This window comes from Panthera pardus, unplaced genomic scaffold (genome assembly GCF_024362965.1).
Source record: "Panthera pardus isolate Hobbes unplaced genomic scaffold, ASM2436296v1 HiC_scaffold_20, whole genome shotgun sequence".
Classification (NCBI taxonomy): Eukaryota; Metazoa; Chordata; class Mammalia; order Carnivora; family Felidae; genus Panthera; species Panthera pardus.
This window is the reverse complement of record NW_026526766.1, coordinates 79,972,009-79,990,168: the sequence shown is the minus strand read 5'-3', so window position 1 is coordinate 79,990,168 and position 18,160 is coordinate 79,972,009. Positions and strand designations below refer to the sequence as shown.

The window sequence follows — 18,160 nt, the reverse complement described above, 5'->3', positions numbered from 1 at the left end:
GAAGCAGGGAGAGGGAAGGGAAAAGGGAAGGGGAGGAAAGGGAAGGGAGGAGGGAGGGAGGGAGTGGGATGGAAGGGAGGAAGGAAGGAAGGGGAAGAAAGGATTAAGGAAAAACCAAGGACTTGAAGTTACACTTGCTTTCTCCTCTATCTGTCAGCAGCTTGGACAGGTTATGGCACTTCTCTGAGACTCCGTTTCCTCCTTTATAAAATAACATCTATCCTACCAACTCAAGGGCCTGTTGGAGACCAAATCAAGAAAAGAATGTGGAAGCGCTTTATGTTATTTCTATGCAAAAATTCATTATTATTAACTGGCCATCGTGTAGTATTTGTTCTCCTAACTACCCGACGACTGCAGTCTTAGTGAACCGCCTTTGTTGGTCTGGGCTCCCTTGCAGGGGCAGGAGTCAGGGGGGCAGTGAGGTAGATTTAGTTACACTTTCTCATTGCCAGAATCTTGGGAAGGTCGAGCGGTGCTGACACTGAGATTCTTTAGGATCACAGTGTAAGGAGTGAGTAAACTTGATAACATTATTCAATTTGGGATACTTTTTTGTACTCCTTAAATCTTGGGGCCTCCTGATTTTGATGAAGAGCAAGGAGTTATCGACAACCGTTAGCCATTACTAGTGATGTCAGAAGATGTCTTCTTACTTCTCATGCAAGGCTCTGGATGAGTTTCATTGGAGAGTGGCTTCAGCGGGAGGCTGCCGTGGGAGGGGATGAAAAACTGCTTCAGTTTGCAACTACTTATCCATGTGAATCAGGATTTTCTCAATACCATGTAACCGAAATAGAAGGTGGGAGGGATGGGATTAGAAGCTGCACGGATGGAAGATTGCAGCTGTCGTGCTGCACTTGTCTAGTAGACCAGGTGCGGCCTGTTTAGGTCTCATGGCATGGTAAGAAATAGAACAATGTGGGACAAATGTTGGGCAGTGGTGCGGCAAGGGTTCTCTCACGTGGGAGTAAATGGATGCTCGAGTGCTGGCACAGCCTTTGCCCCGAGGGTTGGCCTGGGCACCTCTGGCCTGGCTGCTTCCTAACCCCTTAGGGACTATACTGACCACTGAACTTGAGCTTGCCTCTTTGAGGACTGAGGGGCAGCAGGGAGCCAAGTCTCCTCACTTGTATCCTTGTCCCACGCATGGCTTCTGCACCACTCATTTGCTTTTCCCAAAATAAAGCCTGTCCAAGTCATCATTCTCACCCATCTCTGAACCCACTTTAAACTTCGTGATCTGGCCTGACTCAGCCAGATATCTTTCGTCTGTCTGCCCAGTTGCTTCCCACCCCCACATCTCGGGGAATTGTTCTTCCCACCCACTCCATTCACATGAATACCACAGAAACCATCAGATCAGTCATTTTGCACACACCTTGGACCCTGACCATGACTAACCTAGAAGTAGGCCCTTGCCCTTGGATAGGACAGCCCCAGCTTCTAGACTGATCAATCCTTTCCTCCAGAATTTTTGGAACAGGGTCCAGGGGACAAAAATCAGCCTCTGTCTAGATGACTGAACTTAGGTGTGTAAAACCAGAAACTATGGATGCGCATATGTTCTTTGACGTTGACTGGAAAATGAAGAACGCTGGTCTGCAACAAGATAGAGCAGTGAGATATGAGATGGAGAAAGAATACTGCCAGACTTTACATTTTGAACTATGTTTCTTACGACTCTCAGTGGTATTTCTGTACTAGAATTCCAGGAGACAGCCCTGAATGCCCAGAATAAATCTCCAAATCTTGCCTAAGCTAAGCTAACGTGTCTATTAGTTGCAACCAAAGAAGAAATCTCATGTACATACACTGCAAAAAATTTCAATATTTGTATCCATCAAAAATACCTCATTTCCTCACCAACTAGCTTTATAATTAGCCAGTTTAACAAGTGTGAACTTACACAAATGAAATATCTATCAATTTGGATGCTTCTGACTTCAGGCTTGTATGCTTATGGTCACAAGATGGCTGCAGCAGTTCCAAGCATCACATCCTTACACACATTCACACTTTTTCATATAAATTTTTTTACAAATACTCTACTATAGTATGAAAAAAATTGAATCACTTAAGAATAGAAAGAGTTGTATAATGACTCCAACATACTCATCAGCCAGCTCTCACAGCTATCACAGCACGGTCACCCTGTATCATCTACACATTCACATGCCTTTTCCCTCCTTTCAGATTATTTCAAGGCAAATCCTAGACATTGCATTACTTCTTCTGTAAATGCCTCAGAATATATGCCTAAAAGATACAAGTTCCTTTTTAAAAAGTAATCACAATATCATGATCACAGCTAAAAATATTGACAATCATTTCCCAGTGCCATCAAATCTGCAAAAGGGCTCCTTTTCCCTGATTGTCTTCAAAATGTGTTATTTTTATTATGTTGAGTAAAATAAGTCAGTCAGAGAAGGACAGTTATCATATGTTTTCACTCATATGTGGATCTTGACAGAAGGCCATGGGGGAAAAAATAATTACAAACAGAGAGGGAGGGAGGCAAACGGTAAGAGACTCTTACATACAGAGAACAAACTGAGGGTGGATGGGGGGGGGGGGGCGGTGGGAGAGAGGGAAAGTGGGTGATGGGCATTGAGGAGGGCACCTGTTGGAATGAGCACTGGGGTGTTATATGTAAGCCAATTTGGCAATAAAGTATATTCATAAAAATTAAAAAAAAAACCCAAATGTGTTATTTTGTTAATTCTTTTTAGTTGTTATAGCAAGGAAATATATATTATTTTCCAAAGATAAAAGGTATGGGATGTTCATACTGATAATTCCAACTGAAATGCAGAACTATAGTTTTCACTCAGCCTCATCAATCCTAATCTGTATCTCTAAGTCAAATGTCTCAGTTTTGAAGGACACGGATGTAATTACTTACTTTTAATCCCATAACATGTACGTCTTTCCATCTTTGGATATATCCCTTTAGGGATGGTGATTTAAAGTCCCTCAGGGGTGCCTCGGTGGCTTGGTCAGTTAAGCGTCCGACTTCGGCTCAGGTCACGATCCCACCATTACTGGGTTCGAGCCCCGCATCAGGCTCCACGCTGAGAATGCGGAGCCTGCTTAGGATTCTCTCGCTCTCCCTCTCTCTCTGCCCCTCCCCTACTCACGCTTTCTCTCTCTCTCTCTCAAAATAAATAAATAAACTAAAAAAAAAAGTCACTCAAAGTCATTCTGTGTCGTTATGTCATCCACTGAATGTACAAAGGAGGATCATCTTTATTTCATTTTACTTTCAATTTCTAAGGATTGTTTTTGTTAATTTAATTTTGTTTATAATTTATATAAAATACTTACAGGGCTCCATAGTTAAATCTACAAAACAAGGTTTTAAAAGTCTGGATTCTACCTTATCCTCTCTAGTCTCTCTCTCTGCTATTGTAGTGTTTTATTAAATTTTTATAGCTTCTTCTTTTATTTGTAGTTAAATGATTACATACTCTATACCTTATTTTCTACATTTCTCATTTTATTAAAAATATATCCTGGAGGGGTGTCTGAGTGGCTCAGTCGGTGAAGCATCCAGCTTCGGCTCAGGTCATGATGTCACAGTTCATGGGTTCGAGCCCTGCATCAGGCTCTGCGCTGACAGCTCAGAACCTAGAACCTGCTTCAGATTTCTGTCTCCCACTCTCTCTGCCCCTCCCCTGCTCACACTCTGTGTCTGTCTCTCAAAAATGAATAAACATTAAAAAACATATAAAATACATTATATATATGTTATATATATGTTTATATATGTATATGTATATACATAAATATATATGTATGTGTGTATATATACACACACACACATATATATAATATGTATATATATATAATACCCTGGACATCACACCATAATCATAGAGAATTTTCTTACTCCTTGGTACAGCTCCATAATACTCCATTTGGGGGAGGTACCACAGTTTATTCAATTAGTCTTCTATTGATGGGCTTTTGGATTGTTTTCAGTCTCTCGCACTTACAAGCAGAGCTGCACGGATAGCCTTGTATGAACATCTTTTTGCATTTTTGCCGGGGCATCCCTGTGATAGATTTCTAGAAGTGGGATTGCTTTATCGCTATGCAACCTGTCAGAACGATTAAAATTAGGAGAGAAACAATGACAATACCAAATGCTGATGAGGATATGGAGCACCTGGAACTCTCATACATCACTAACAGGAGTACAAAAGCATAGCTGCTTTGAAAAACACTTTGGGGGGCGCCTGGGTGGCTCGGCCAGTTAAGTGTCCGACTTCGGCTCAGGTCATGATCTCACGGTCCGTGAATTCGAGCCCTGGGTCGGGCTCTGTGCTGACAGCTCAGAGCCTGGAGCCTGTTTCAGATTCTGTGTCTCCCTCTCTCTCTGCCCCTCCCCTGTTCATGCTCTGTCTCTCTCTGTCTCAAAAATAAATAAACATTAAAAAAAAAAATTAAAAAAAAAAAGAAAAACACTTTGGCAGTCCCTTATGAAGTTTCATATACATTTCTAATACAACCCAGCAGTTTCTTTCCTATACATTTACTCAAGAGAAACGAAAATTTATATTCGCACAAACCATGTCAATATCTGAACATTTATAGAGGCTTTATTCATAACTGCCGAATATTGGAAACAACTCAAGTGTCTTTCACCTGATGGGTAAATTGTAATACATCTCTACAGCTGAATGCCACCCAGCAATAAAAAGAACAAACTACTGATACATCACAACATGGATGTATTTCCAATGCATTATTTTAAGAGAAAGAAGCCAGGTTTAAAAAGCTACATACTCCGTGATTCCATTTATATGATGTTCTCTAAAAGGCAATACTATAGGGACAGAGAGTAGATCAGTGATTGCCAGGAGCTGAGGCCAGGGGATGGTTTGACCACGAAGGGGCACCACATAGGAATTTCTTAGGTTGATGGAACTGCTGTACATTTTGTCTGTGGTGGTAATTGCGTAGTTATGTGTTTGTCAAAGCTCAGAACTCTACACTCTAAAGAGTTAATTTTATATGTAAACCATACCTCAATAAACCTGACTTTAAAAACAGTGCACAGGTAACTTTGTTAATTGCTGCCCAAATCCCATTTATGGTAGAATGATTAATGGCTCCCGAAGATATTTGTGTCCTAATTCCAGAAATCTGTGGATGTCACCTTACAAGGCAAACAGGATTTTGCAGATGCACTAGGAATCTCGAGATAAGGAGAGAATCCTGGCTGATGCAGGTAAGCCCTAAATGCAGTCCTAAGTATCCTTATAAGAGAGGCAGAGGGAGATTTTACCCTGGCGAAGGACGCATGAAGACAGCAGAGAGAGATCTGCTACATTCCTGGCCATGAAGATGGAGGAAGGGGCGATGTCCCAAGGAATTCAAGGAATGAAGCTCCAGAAGGTGGAAAAGACAAGGAAAGAGAATCCTCCCCCCCCACCCCCCCACCCCCGCCCCGACCCTCCCTCCCTCCAGAGGGAGCAGAGCACCTGTCAACGCCTTGGTTTCAGCCCAGCGAGACTTCTGACTCCCAGAACTCTTAAGAGGATAATTTGTGTTGTTTAAAGTCACCAAGTTTGTGGTAATTTGTTACCATAGCAATTGGAAACTAATACACCCTCCACAGGGATTACACTACACCAAAAGCGTAGGGGTGTCCTTCATTTAAGAATGAGGAAAACTTTCCTGGAAGCCCCAGGACAGGCATCCCCTCATATCTCATTGGCCCAAATTGTGTCACGTGGCCATTCTCAAACCAATTATTGGCAAGAATAGTCAACCTTCCTCCTACTCCTTGGCCTGAGGCTGCACCATTCTCTCCTGACCCACACAGCTGCCTGATCCTGACCAATATCAGGGTTCTGCCCTCAGAGAAGTAGAGGGCTGTAGCTTTGGATTGGCCACCAATAGTGCCTACCTCAAAAGTTATTTGCAGAAGGGGCACAGTCAGTGGAGCATCTGACTCTTGATCTTGGGGTTGTGAGTTCGAGCCCCACATTTGGTGTAGAGATTACTTAAAAATAAAATCTTGGCGCCCCTGGGTGGCTTAGTCAGTTGGGCATCCAACTCTTGATCTCAGCTCAGGTCTTGATCTCATGGTCATGAGTTTGGGCCCTGCATTAGGCTCTGAGCTGGGCATGAAGCCTTCATAACATAACATAACATAACATAACATAACATAACATAACATAACATAACATAACATAACACATAACATAACAAACATCTTTTAAAAAATTATTTGCAGAAAAAGAAAACCCCTCAGTTAAATACACGTTTTATAAGAATTTAAAAATCTAGTTAGGCACCTGGGTGGCTCAGTCGGGTAAATGTCCAACTCTTCAGCTCAGGTCATGATCTCATGAGATCATGAGCGAGCCCTGCATTATGCTCTTCACTGACAGCGTGGAGCCTGCTTGGGATTCTTTCTCTCCCTCTCTCTCTGCCCCTCCTCTCCTTGTGTGTGTGCACATGCATGCACTCTCTCTCTCTGTCCTTCAAAATAAAAAGACATGAAAACAAATTAAATAAAAAATAAAAATAAAAATCTCGTTAGAGTAGACTCTCTGAGGGGCCATCAGCTTCAGCCTCCCAACCAGGGCCTTCCTCTGTCCAAGACCATATGGCTTTGCCCTCCTCTCTCCCCTTTTTTCAGAGGAGGCAAGGCTGAGCTAAGCTCTAGTAGTGAGTCACCAAGGTTATATAAGGCCCTGTGAACACAGCCTGTCTTCCAGAAGAATGTCCCACTTGCAATACTAACTCAAGTCCTATTAAGGGAATCTTCTGTTTTCTCCCTGTTTTAGCTTTGCTCTGACATATTATCCTAGACTTTCACAGCTGCACAGGCCCTTAGAGGTAATAATAATAAAATTTATATTTATTAATTTATATGTATTATTAACATTATGGCAAGTACAAGAGCTACCACTTATCAAGCATTTACCATGCTTCAGGCACTTTGTATTTATTATCACATTTAATTCTCGAGTCTTCTTGGTGAAGTAAATATTATCATCCCCATCTGATAGATTTTGAAACCCAGGAAAAGAAAGGGTGACTTATCTAAGGTACATGCTGGCACCAGGGTTCAAACTAAGATCTGTAAAGACTCCAAAGTTTTTTTTCTCTCAAACCCCATGAAGTCCAAAACCTTCCATTCTACCAATGGGAAATGAACTCGGGATGGAGGGATGGAGAAGAGGGGGCCACTGGGAGGCATAAACATCTTGTTGGGCTCACAGGACCCATGAGCGGCCAAGGGAACACTTGCTCCCTCTAGCACAACAGCAACGCCCATTAGCTTTTCTCTCCCCTCCATGGAAATCAGCATTTATGAATCATCATGTAACTGAGTTTAAGAAGAGAAAAGGTGTTTGGTTTTTTGCAAAACAGAGGAGTTGTGATTTTTGCACTTACCCAACATTGTTGGGGGAATAAAAAAAAAAAATCACAGTTATAACACGAAGAGTGCCTTACAGTTTATAAAACTCTTTCAAATACTTTCTTTCACGTGATCCTTACTACAGCTCTGTGAAGCAGGAAAATATAATTATTGCACTTCACAGATGAGGAAAATAAGATGCCAAAAGGTTATATATATACTTGCTCAAAGTCTCACAGATCATTCAGTGGTAGAGTCAGAATGAAAACTTGGGCCCTGTTCCTTGGGAGGAAGCTTGTTGGCAATGAGGGCCTGACATTTTCCTAGGAATTTTAGACTCTCGTTTTCAAGTTTAAAAACGTAATTAAGATTTTGATTGGCTGAGGTGATTTTTTTTTTTTAGCTGAGATTTTTACACTGCATAAATCAACTTAGTGAGAAATGACATCTTTATAATCTCAAGTCTTCCCATCCTTCATTTTTTATGCCTGAAAGTAGAATCCAGTGTCTTTTTTTTTTTTTTTTCTTAACAGAGAACCCTTTGCACTTTTGATGAGTTTTTCCTTTACAAACTGCCTTGGTAGCTGATTTGAATAACGGTTTCGGTTCTGTTATGCCTTTTTTCAAATTGATTTGTATTATATGGTTTTTATTTCCATTTAGTAACTTGATACTTGGTTGAACACTCTTGTTGTTTCCAAGAACTTTTCTTGATCTTGTCAGGGTAGAGCTATTCCACTTGCAAATTATTAAAAACAAAAAACAAAAACCTGTTCTGACTCCACCACAAATGCTCCTTTTACCACGTGACACTGCATTTTTCCACAGCCCTGCATTTTCCAGATGACTAAATGGCTCCTTTAAGTGCCAATATACTTAGAAATGTAACTGCCTGAGCTGAAATATCTTTCTCAAATGAATTACAATGTGTAGCAAACAGCTGTGGTTTTTTGCCTGCACAACACATCCTTCCCCCCATCTCTGATAGAAGCTGCCCTTCTCTTTCTTTTGGGGAACTGCCCCTCCCACAGGGATCATGGCAGGACTGTCTATCACCGGATCCAATTCACAAACCCCTAAAGAGTCCCTGGTTCCACCACAGGCTGACCCAACTGACTCTTCCAGGCATTTGTGTCTTGAGAGAAGGGGCACTTGGCCAGAAGGACACTGGAGCGGAGTCATCTGGAAGGCAGGCCCTAAAGAGACATCCCTGTGTTTTTTCCTGGAGCTGCCCAGATTTCTACTGTTCCCAAAGCCTGCTTGTTCAAATTCTCCTTCGGTTCCAGGAGCTACCCAATACCCTTCCAATACATTCTCTTTGTTTTCTTAGGTGTGCTTCTGTTACAAATGATACAGATATCGGTGTCCAAAGGTCGGTTGCAGACAATTTTTCCTGTTATGGGTTGAATTGTGTGCTCTGAGCCCTCCCACCAAAAAAAAAAAAAGATATGTTGAAGTCTAACCCTAGTACCTTCAAAAGTAATCTTATTTGGAAATAGGGTATCAAAGAGGCAATCAAGTTAAAATAAGGTCATAGGGTAAGCCCTAATCCAATGACTGGTTCCTAAAAAAGAGGAAATTGAGAGAGTGGGGCATCTAGCTTGTGAGCAGGCACCTTCGTTTCATGCGCGACCAAAGAGCAATTTAAAAATGGGTGATGTTAGATTGCCTGGGTGGCTTAGTTGGTTGGGCATCAGACTTTTGCTCAGGTCATGATCTTGGTTCATGAGTTCAAGCCTCACATTGGGCTCTGTGCTGACAGCTCAGAGCCTGAAGCCTGCTTTGGATTCTGTGTCTCCCTCTCTTTCCCTGCCCTTCTCCCACTCGCACTTCATCTCTCTCTCTCAAAAATAAATAAATATAAAAAAAATTTTTTTAATTAAAAAAAAAAATGGGTGACGTTAAAGCAGGGCAAGATTTTTGTTCAGAAGTGTGCCCAGCGCCATGATGCGGAAAAGGGAGGCAAGCACAAGACTGGGCCAAATCTCCATGGTTTATTTGGGTGGAAGGCAGGTCAAACCCCTGGATTTTCTTACATGGATGCCAACCAGAACAAAGGCACCTCCTGGGGAGAGGAGACACTGATGGAGTATTTGGAGAATCCCAAGAAGTACATCCCTGAAACAAAAATGATCTTTGCTGGCATTAAGAAGGCAAGGGAAAGAGCAGACTAGATAGCTTATCTCAAAAAAGCTACTAAGGAGTAATAGTTAGCCTTTGCCTTATTGATTACAGAACAAAAATGTCTCATGACTTGTTTAAATTGATCTCATACACAGAATTCAGATCATGAATGCCTGACAGAATATTTCTTTTGGACAGTCCTGATTTAAATAATATTGGCTTGTGGTTACATGCATATAATCAGCTTTTTGAACTTTGACAGTAATTCTGGTTCAGCAAGTGCTATCATTGTTTTCCCCTTTGAAAAATATGATTGGAATTGATTAGTAACGTTCAGCTTTTGACAGAGATGGTAAATGCCATCTCTAAACTTACAGGAGATTGGTTTTATATTTAGATTATATGACTGGTTATATTAATATATTTAAATACTGAGGAAATCCCTTCACTGTCTCAGAACAGCAAGACTCAGATGTATTTCAAGTTATGTTTGTTAGCTTGTTAAAGGCAAAATAGCTGGCAATGTCCACTTAACCTTTTTGGTCTTAACTATGCCAATTTAATTAAAATCTCCTGCATTTCATAGGCAATGCTGTAGGGGAAAAAAAAAATTTAATTAATTAATTAAATAAAATCTCCTGCATTTAAAATGTTGCTTTTTGCTTAATGAAAGACATTGTAGTGTGGTTTATGTGTAATATTAAATAAAGAATATTTAACATTTCTCAAAAAAAAAAAAAAGAGGAAGTTAGGACACATATAAAAGGAAGACAATGTAGAGACACATAGAGAAAAGGCCATACCAAGACAAAGAATTGGAGTGATGCACCTATCTACAAAACAAAACAAACAAACAAAAATAACCTCCTGAAAGTGACCAGAAGTTAGGAAAGAGACATGAAAAACAGTTCTTTCCCTGCACCTTTAGAGGGAGTGTGACCCAGTCAACAGGGTGGATTTCAGAGTTCTGGCCTCCAGAATGTGAGACAATATGTTTCTCTTGTTTTAAGCCACTGAGTTTGTGGTACTTTGTTCTGGCAGCCCGTGGAAACTAATACCGACCCTCAAGGAAATATGGACTATTTCGAATGATGTATAGCAGATTGCTAGCTGTTCACCAAAATGCTTCTCCCCTCTTTTGCCTACAAGTAGCCTTGTGGCCAGGCATAAGCCTGTCCCACTAGATCATCTCTGCCAGCTTCCCTTGTGGTCAGGGTGGCCACATATCTGACTTCTCCCCGGCGGAAAGATAAGTGAGAGTGACGCTGGCCACTCCTGGGTCTGAGTTCTAAGATATCCAGCAAGACTCCTCCACTCTTGTCTCCTTTATTGCCAATTAGAACCCAGATGCAAGGGCTTCATCTGTGCAGAAGAAAACCCTGTGATGCCACGAAGATTGTCCAGCAAAGGAGGAGAGGTCGCTGTTGCCCTGGATCACTCACCTCAAGGGAAAGCAGGCCACTCTAGTTTGTCTTTTTTTTTTTTTTTTTTTTTTAGGCATTTTGTCATTTTTTTAAACTTGTTTTTAAAGTTTATTTTTATTTATTTTGAGAGAGAGATAGAGAGAAAGCAGGGGAAGGGCAGAGACAGAAGGAGACAGACTCCCAAGCAGGTTCCAAGCTGTCAGGGAAGAGAGTGATGTGGGGTTTGAACCCATGAACCGTGAGATCATGACCTGAGCCGAAAGCAAGAGTCAGATGCTTAACCGACTGAGCCACCTAGGTACCCCTAGATTGTCTTTTATTAAAAACTTAGCTCTACCTCTAACAGATCCATGGTCATTGAGCTGAGATGCAAGGCACTGGGATCCTGACCATATTCCCATATGGGAACTAGGAGTAGCTCATGGAACAGTGATCACCAAAATAATCTCTTTTGGTCTCTTGGGACTTTTTTTTTTTTTTTTTTTTTTTTTTTACCGTGTGAGTTCACTTCTATAAAATATCCAGATTTGTTTTTTTCTCTTGGGACTTTTTACAAAGCTGAAGTCAAATTCTCAGCAACCCAAAAGGGAGAGGAAAGATAATACAACCAGTAAGGTGACTGCTTCTGAGGGCATTAGGTATCTTCGACTGAGACAATGGGAGGCTCAAGTCTTGAGATGCATGCTACGGGGCACAGACTGAAATTTCAGGGCTTTTCTGTGGCCGAGTGAAGAATCTTTCACTGAAGCCATGGGCTTGAGATGGCTGGACGCCAAATTCTGATTCGAGAAGTTGTTGGATTCGAGAAGTTGTTCAGTGTTGGCTGACCACATGACTTTGCCAGGTTTCTTTTATGAAAAGATGCAGGTGTCTGGAGGTCTCAGAAGACCCGGACAATCTGAACCCGCTAACAGTCTTCTGTCTGCAGTGTTTCCTATGCACCTCCCTCTCCCAAAGAAGGAAGCTAACACTTTCCCTCGTATGTCTGCCCGTTGCTCTGCCGGTAACTAACTCCATCTGGAGCAAGTAAATTGTCCTCACAGAAATACTTTACGTTTATTTTTTATTTGGACTTTCTTTTCCTGTGGTTTTTTTTTTTTTTTTTTTTTTTTTTGCCTCTGCCAGCACCACAGCCCATGGGCTTACAGAAAGCTTTTCACTCTGTCATGGTATGACACACAGCATAGCCTCTTGCTAAGGAATTCACTTCACAGCAAAAGTGGCAATGGCCTAATGCCCGCAGGATTCACTGTGTGCCTAATGTGCTCTGCCCATGATCCAGGAACAGCTGGCCTTATACAGCACTAGGATGGCTCCCAGGATCCACTGGGAGATAACTGCTTGCTGTCCTGTGGAAGTGATCCATGCTTTGAGCCAGTATCCCACATGTGAGACTATTTCCCTGTGTCTCTCTCTTTTCAGGACACAGAGGTGGGCAGGTACTGTTCATAGTCTCCCAGTAGCCTTTCCTATCTAATGTAGTAGAATTGATATCTGGGTACATGGCCACCCAGAGTGATGACATCGGCCAGCCTTTTTGATCTGTTTGCCTCCCCACTTTCTAGCTCTCAATTGAATTGGCCAGAAGTCTGACACTCACTGAAGTTACTGGGTTTGGATTTTAGGGTTGTTTCTCCTCATCCTCATCCTCATCCTCTTTCTTCTTCAAAACGGTGTCCTAAATAACGACATAAAAAGCTTGTGCACAGTGAAGGAAACAATCAACAAAACTAAAAGACAACCTACTGAATGGGAGAAGATATTTACAAGTGACATATCCAAGGGGTGCCTGGGTGGTTCAGTCAGTTAAGCATCCGACTCTTGGTTTTGGCTCAGATCATGATCTTGCAATTTGTTAGTTAGAGCCTTGCACAGGGCTCTGCACTGGCAGCTCGGAGCCTGCTTGGGATTCTCTCTCCCTCCCTCGCTCTCTGTCCCTCCCCTGCTTGCATTCTTTCTCTGCCTCCAAATAAGTGAATGCACTTTTAAAAAAATGGCATATCCAATAAAGGATTAGTATCCAAAATATATAAAGAACTTATATAACTCAACACAAAAAACCAAATACAGTAAAACCTTGGATTGCAAGTAACTTGTTCTGTGAGTGTTCTGCAAGACAAGCAAACATTTCTAATAAATTTTAACTTGATATGAGCAATGTCATTCAATACAAGTAGTATGTGATGTCAAAGGTCACATGATCACAGCTAAGCCAATATTTTTTCTTCTATCTATCTACCTACCTACCTATATCTTTTTTTTAATTTTTTTTTTAATGTTTATTTATTTTTGAGACAGAGAGAGACAGAGCATGAATGGGGGAGGGTCACAGAGAGAGGGAGACACAGAATCTGAAACAGGCTCCAGGCTCTGAGCTGTCAGCACAGAGCCCGACGCGGGGCTCGAACCCACGGACCGTGAGATCATGACCTGGGCCGAAGTCAGATGCTTAACCGACCAAGCCACCCAGGCGCCCCCCCCCCTTTTTTTTTTTCTAATTTTTTTTTTTTCTACCTACCTATATCTTGCCGCGGGATTGTGTGTGATTGTCTCCCATACTTGGATGCTCAGTCTCAGACTGTGCTGTTTGGCAGAAATCATTGATTTTTCAGAACATTGGAAAGTGCCTACAATTGGCACTAGTGTATTTTTTGCCACTTCAAAGCACCTCTGGACAGTCCTTTGCTTTTCCATAGAAGAGAAAGCTTAGGAATGCTTTACTTCATTCTAGGTCAGGCTGCCTTTAGATATAGACCCCTTTCTCTGCTGCCTTATTACCAGTTACATTAAATACAGTCTATGACAAGAGTTCATTAATACTGTACTGCAGTCAACATCCATGTGAGTGTATACAATGGCCCCCATGCAGAAAAAGGTTGAAAAGAAAGGTAGTAAGAAGACGGAGATGACTATGGTGGAAGGTAAGAAGGAAGTCATCGAGAAGTATGAACAGGTATGCAAGTGCAAGATTTTAAAAGAAGTCTATGTTGACCATTTGCATAGTATTAAAGAAGAAAGAAGAAAGAAGAAAGAAGGGGGCTAGATGCAGCAAAAGGAGTCATGAGAATATCAAAGCAATGGCCACGTGTTCTGGAAGATGTAAAAAAGTTGCCTGTGTTTTGAATAAATGAGAAGCAACTAGCAGGTAATACTGTGACCGAGAACTTTATCTGAGAGAAGGCAAAGGCCTTGTGCACTGATGTAAGTAAACTGCCAGGTACGTCAACAGAAAAAGAAGAAGACTTCAAGGCAAGCAGAGGATGGTTTGATAACTTTAAGAGAAGAGGGGGCATCCATAGGGTTTGCGGCACAGAGAGGCTGTGAGTTGGGATGCTAAGGCAGCTGAGGCGTTCACTTCTGAGTTCCAGAAGCTTATGGTTTCCGAGTGTTACCTGCCAGAGCAAGTTTTTAAACACGATGATACGGGGCTTTTTTGGAAAGAGATGCCAAAGAGGACCTACATTACAGAAGAAGAGAATGCAATGCCCGGTCACAAGCCCATGAAACACTCCCGTTTGAGCTAATGCAAGTGGGGGTTTCAAGGTCAAGCCCCTGCTCATGTATCATTCTGAGAATCCAGGAGCCTTCGGGAAATGCAAGGTGCAGAAGAGACAGTTAAATGTTCTGTGGAAGCCCCACAGCAAGGCTTGGGTCACTCGTATCTTGTTTGTTGAAAGGATCAACAAGGTTTTCGGTCCTGCAGTGAAGAAATACACTTTAGAAGAGAATCTGCCACTCAAAGCCTGGCTGGTTATGGATAATGCTCTTGTTCATCCTCCAGGCTTTGAGGGCAATTCATTAAGGTCAAGTTCCTTCCTCCAACACTGCTCCAATCCTCCAGCCCATGGATCAGCAGGTCACTTCGAATTTTAAAAAGCTTTACACAAAAGCACTATTTCAGCAATGCTTCAAGGTGACCAAAGGAACAAACCTAAACCTCTGAGAGTTTTGGAAAAATCATTTCCACATGGTGAATTGCCTCAAGATCATGGATAAAGCCTGCTATGGGGTCACCAAGAGAACCCTCAATTCTGCTTGGAGAAAGCTGTGGCCTGATTGTGTTCTTGGACATGGCTTAGAGGGCTTGCTCATGAATAGGAGCTGCTAGTTGTCAATGAAACTGTGTCCTTGGGGAAGACCATGGGACTGGAGGTGAATACGGATGATATTGAAGAGCTGGTGGAGGAACATGGCCAGGAGTTGACCACCGACATACTGATGGGTCTGCATCTCGAGCAACATCAAGAGGTTATGGAGGAGATCTCGTCTGCAGAGAAGGAGAAGAAAATGGCGGGGGAATCCCTCACTTCAAATGAGATTAGAAAGATGTGTAAAATGTGGGAAACAGTGCAAAATTTTGTAGGAAAGCACCACCCGAATAAGGCTATAGCAGTGCAAGCAATGAATCTGTTTAATGACAATGCAATGTCACCTTTCCACAAGATCCTCAAAAAGAGACAAAAGCAAGTGTCAATGGATAGGTGTCTTGTTAAAGTTGCACAAAAAGAAAAAGATTCCATTGAGCCAATAGAGAGCAGTGATTCCATTGGTGACAGTGAAAGTTGTCCTACACAATAACCCTCCTCTCTTGTCTCCCTCACACCAGCCACGAAGGTTTTCAAAGGGAAGGGCAGGTTCATTTGTTTCTTTTTCTTTATATTTTGTATTTTCTTTATTATATTACAGTATTGCGATAATTTTTGTATGAATATTTTTGGGTTGTGGAACAAATCATCAGAGTTTCCATGATTTCTTATGGGGAAATTTGCTTTGATATACAAGTGCTTTGAGTTACAACCATGCTTCTGGACCAAATTATGCTTGCAAACCAAGGTTTTATTGTAATGCAATTAAAAAACGGTCAGAAGACATGAACAGACATTTCTCCAAAGACAACATACAGATGGCCAAGAGACACATAAAAAGATGCTTAACATCACTTGCCATGAAGAAAATGCAAATCAAAAACTACAATGAGACATCACCTCACGCTTATCAAAATGGCTAACACAAAAAACACAAGAAACAGCAAGCGTTGGCAAGGATGTAAAGAAAACTAAACCCTTGTGCACTGTTGGTAGGAACGCAAACTGGTGTAACCACTCTGGAAGACAGTATGGTGGTTCCTCAAAAAATCAAAAATAGGACTACTAATGATCCAGTAATTCCACTACTGGGTATTTACCCAAAGAATACAAAAACACTAATTCAAAAGGATAAATGCACCCTTATGTTTATTGCAGCATTATTTACAATAGTCAAATTATGGAAGCAGTTCAGGTGTCCATCGAGAGATGAATGCATAAAGAAGATGTGGTATGCATATATATATATATGGAATATCACTCAGCCATAGAAAAGAATGAATCTTGCCATTTGCAACAACATGGATGGATCCAGAGGATATAATGCCAAGCGAAATGAGTCAGTCAGAGAAAGACAAATACCACGATTTCACTCATAGTGGAATTTAAGAAACAAAACAAACCAAAAAAAAAAAAAAAAAGAGGAAAAATACAAATCTAGAAACAGGCTCTTAACTGTATGGAAGAAACTGATAATTATCAGAGAGGAGGTGGGTGGAGGGATGGGTGAAACAGGCGATAGGGATTAAAGAGTACACTGAGTCATGTATGGAACTGTTGAATCCCTATATGGTACATCTGAAACTAACATAACACTGCATGTTAACTATATTGGAATTAAAATTTAAAAATTAATACAATTTTTAAAAATAATAAAAAGAAAATTTAAAAAACAAACAAAAAAGAAATGGTATCCTAGATAAACTACAGTTTCAAAGAGCTTTTCTTATCGGTGTTCTCAGTTGAGGTATTTGCTTCTGGACTGGCTTGAATCTCTGCTACCTTCAGCCAGTTATTGTTTGAAGTGTAAGGGCCCCTGGTAGATAACATCAACCTAAGACCCTCACAAATTATCTTGAAGATAGACAAGAAGAAAAAAAAATACCCGAAGTCTCCTGCTCTCCTCCCAATGATGTTTTCCATGGAAGGAATGTAATTATACTGCTGATTATACTCTATCACCTTTAGAGCGTGCTGCAGCTTTACAGAACACTGTCATATCCAGCTCTTACTTGCTCTTCTGAACACTGTGATGTAAAGGAAAGAGGGCATGTCTGAGAGAGCGAGACGGAATCCCTGCTCAGTGGCTCTGAACCTGCCAATCAATCATGTGTTAAAGGAGGGGTACAGTGATGTTTACCTTTTGCTTTTAATGTTAAGATTCTGATTATTCTGCATATAGTAAGTGCTCATGAAATCTGGTGAGTGATGCTGTGAAGTTTGCAGGGGAGGGACCATGAGCCCTGATTTACAAGTGAGGAAAATGAAATTCATTTATGAGGACAAGAGCTGTCTAAGGTCACAGGGAGGGAGTAAGATCTTCAAAATCTAAATCCAAATCCAAATCCATTGCTTTTTCTATCACCTTAACCCAGAATAACAGAATTCGGAATAACAGAATTTTCTCAGATTTTAATAATAACAGTCTTGTTGGCAAAGTAGCTTTCATTTATTGAACATTTAACATGTATCAGACACTAGACTAAGCAGTTTCTATGAATGAGCCCATTTTACAGATGGAAGAGCCTGGGATTCAACGTGGTGAAGTAACTTGCCCAAAGACAATACAAGGGCAGAACCTGCCTGGGTTTTAAAGGAAAACTTGGTTCTTTTGGAATCCAAAACCTATGCTCTTTCCCCCCAAATTATAACTTCCTCAATCAAAAAAATATCCTGGGAATCTGTTGCTAATTGTCTAAGTTCAAAGTTATAATCCAAATGTTTTCATCTTATTAGGCAAGCTCTGAGTGCAGTCAGCTAAAGATTCAGCTGGTTTGGGGGTCTACATGTCTTGATAAGGTCCCTTCTGCACTACAGGAAAGGCTGGCCTATCAGCTTAATACTTTCCTAGAAATTTGGAATTTAAAGTCCTGAGCTTGATTAGGATCTCACAAATACCGTGAGGCAGCAAGCCATTTTACTTCTCTGGGCCTCCTTTTTCTGCTATTTAGAATAAGGGTAAAAGTAAACCTAGAATATCTTGTTGTGCCAGAGAGCAAAGAAGTGCTCAAAGCTACTGGAGATGCATTAAAGCACACAAAACCTGGCTTAAAGCATCTCCTGCTGGTCAAATCTGGGACAAGTTGAACATCAAAATGAACAATGGTGATAAAGGATCGCTATACATTAAATTAAAAAATAATCCA

General features: G+C 41.2%; 1 pseudogene; it reads left to right on the top strand.

The window, feature by feature from the left end:
- Positions 1-1,551: 1,551 nt before the first annotated feature.
- Positions 1,552-9,588, top strand: LOC128778596 (cytochrome c-like; annotated as a pseudogene).
- The last annotated feature ends 8,572 nt before the right edge of the window (positions 9,589-18,160 follow it).